This window comes from Marmota flaviventris, chromosome 6 (genome assembly GCF_047511675.1).
Source record: "Marmota flaviventris isolate mMarFla1 chromosome 6, mMarFla1.hap1, whole genome shotgun sequence".
Taxonomy (NCBI): Eukaryota; Metazoa; Chordata; class Mammalia; order Rodentia; family Sciuridae; genus Marmota; species Marmota flaviventris.
Genome location: NC_092503.1, coordinates 121,124,255 through 121,127,351, shown reverse-complemented (window position 1 = coordinate 121,127,351; position 3,097 = coordinate 121,124,255). Strand labels below are relative to the sequence as shown.

Here is a 3,097-nt window from a genome sequence, read left to right as displayed (position 1 = left end):
GTTCATCTATTCCTCCCATGCTCCCACTCCCTATCCCACTATGAATCAACCTCCTTATATCAAAGAAAACATTTGGCATTTGCTTTTTTTGAGATTGGCTAACTTCACTTAGCATTATCTTCTCTAACTCCATCCATTTACCTGCAAATGCCATGATTTTATTCTCTTTTATTGCTGAGTAATATTCCATTGTGTATATACACCACATTTTTTTTATCCATTCATCTATTGAAGGGCATCTATGTTGGTTCCACAGTTTAGATACTGTGAATTGTGCTGCTATAAACATTGATGTGGCTCTGTCCCTGTAATATGCTGTTTTTAAGGCCTTTGTGTATAGTCCAAGGAGAGGGATAGCTGGGTCAAATGGTGATTCCATTGCCAATTTTCTAAGAAATCTCCATGCTGCTTTCTATATTGGCTGCACCAATTTGCACTCCCACTAGCAGTGTATGAGTGTACCTTTTCCCCTACATCATCACCAACACTTATTGTTGTTTGTCTTCAAAATAGCTGCCATTCTGACTGGAGTGAGATAAAAATCTTAGAGAGGTTTTGACTTACATTTGTCTAATTGCTAGTGATAAAGAATATTTTTTCATGTATTTGTTGATTGACTATAAATCATCTTCTGAGAAGTGTCTCTTCAGGTCCTTGGCCCATTTTTTGATTGGGTTATTTGTTTTCTTTGGTGTTTAGCTTTTTGTGTTCTTTAAACCACAATAACTTAGTATCTTTTAAAGGAGGGTGCTGAATTGCTCATAGCATGTCAGAAAGAGTAATTGAGGCATTAATCAATTTCCTAAAATGCTTAACTCCAACAATAAAGTTATATAAATATGTTGAGTATTTTATGTGGATTTTAAGTGTTTTCTACATGTAAATGTATTACTTGTCACTTTGATGAAAGGAGTGCCAGAAACAGGAAGAAGGAAAGGAGAAGGAGGAGGATGGATGAAGTAGTGTTCGTCTCCACATTCCACAATTGTTTTGCCCTCATCTCCCTCTCAGTCTACTTTACAATTATATTGTCTGATTTAGAATGTTACTACATTAATGCTAGGTCATGCTTCGCTTTGTCATGCCATTGTCACTGTATTTTTCTTGTTTCATTGCACTGCTTTATTTTCCCTCTCAACTTTCCTACTGCTACTTGGAATATAGATTGGCTCATTGTGGTGTCAAGTGGTAACATGGGAGTGTTTATTGCAACAAAAATACAAAATTGAGGGCAACTGAAGTCACATATGAAGAAGCCATATCAAGCTTGCTTTCCTGTAGGGAGCTGCCACATAGGAACCAAGCACCCCTTAGCCTTGAGTGATGAGAATTGGAGATGTGGCAAGCCAGCCATGGACTATGTGTGTGTGAACTTGAGCATTGAGCGCACAAAGTGGACTGAACTGACATTGCCCCTCTGTTAGGGCAGGCCTCACTCTGGTCTTTTTGCTTGCTCTGCCATGATCCCCAGCTCATGAAATGGGCATAGCCTCTGCAGATGTCAATCAACCTGCTGACAGCAGACATCACATAGCTAGACTCAACCCTCTGAATCCTGACCCCTTTGCCTCACTAACCCTAACCCAAAAAAAAGGATTCAGCATGTGCTTTCTCTCTCTCTTTCCATGGACCCCAAAAGGTCAGAGGATCTGTTACAGGACCCAATGATAAAGGCATCTCTGTCTATGTGTGATTATTTCATGCAGCCCAGTTCACCAGAGTGATCCTGAGTGTTTAGTCATGAAATGCAACAGTTTCCACTTGTTTTGTTTCTTCATGTATTTTTATAGTATAATTTTTAGCTTTGATAAATGACTGAAGCCAGAGAAGCTGTCGTTGGAGTTAGGATACACTACAGTAGTATATGATTTTTTTAAAATTATTTATTTATTCTAATTTATTATATATGACAGCAGAGTGCATTTCAATTCATAGTACACATATAGAGCACAATTTTTCATGTCTCTGGTTGTTCACAAAGTAGAGTCACAATTCATGTCTTCATACATGTACTTGGGGTAATGATGTCCATCTCATTCCACCATATTTTCTACTAGATTCATTATTTAGAAGTGCTTCTCTCTTTTGCTCAAATACCTCTTTTTATCACAATCAAAATAGAAAGTCTTTACCAAGTTCTACAAGATTCTATTTATTATTATCTACATAATATTATATATATTTTCTCTTATAAGTCATCACTTTCCTCTGCCTCCTCCCACTTTTGGTACCAGGAATTGAATCCAGGGGCACCTAACTATTGAGCAACATCCCTATTCCTTTTTATGTTTTATTTTGAGAGAGGGTCTTGCTAAGTTGCTGAGGGTCTCACTAAGTTGCTGAGGCTGGCTTTGAACTTATCCTTCTGCCACAGCCTCCTAAGACCCTGCTATTACAGGCATGCACCACCATGCCAAACTGTCTTTTCTTGCTCACTGAATGGGCCATGTGCCTTCCCTAACATGTGTGACATGCATCTCTTGTCTCATGGGCCTGCACTGGATATTCCATTTGTCTAGAACACTTTCCCACTTATCTCTGCTTTACTTTCAGACCTCTGGTAAAACATCTTTTTTTATTGGTTGTTCAAAACATTACAAAGCTCTTGATATATCATATTTCATATATTAGATTCAAGTGGGTAATGAACTCCCATTTTTACCCCAAATACAGATTGCAGAATCACATCGGTTACACATCCACATTTTTACATAATGCCCTATTAGTAACTGTTGTATTCTGCTACCTTTCCTATCCTCTACTATCCCCCCTCCCCTCCCCTTCCATCTTCTCTCTCTACCCCATCTACTGTAATTCATTTCTCTCCTTGTTTATTTTCCCATTCCCCTCACAACCTCTTATATGTAATTTTGTATAACAATGAGAGTCTCCTTCCATTTCCATGCAATTTCCTTTTTCTCTCCCTTTCCCTCCCACCTCATGTCTCTGTTTAATGTTAATCTTTTCCTCCTGCTCTTCCTCCCTGCTCTGTTCTTAGTTGCTCTCATTACATGAAAGAAGACATTTGGCATTTGTTTTTTAGGGATTGGCTAGCTTCACTTAGCATAATCTGCTCTAGTGCCATCCATTTCCCTGC

At 38.5% G+C, this 3,097-nt stretch overlaps 1 pseudogene; it reads left to right on the top strand.

Moving 5' to 3' along the window:
• The first annotated feature begins 950 nt into the window (after positions 1-950).
• On the top strand, positions 951-1,819 carry LOC114082171 (protein cornichon homolog 4-like; annotated as a pseudogene).
• The last annotated feature ends 1,278 nt before the right edge of the window (positions 1,820-3,097 follow it).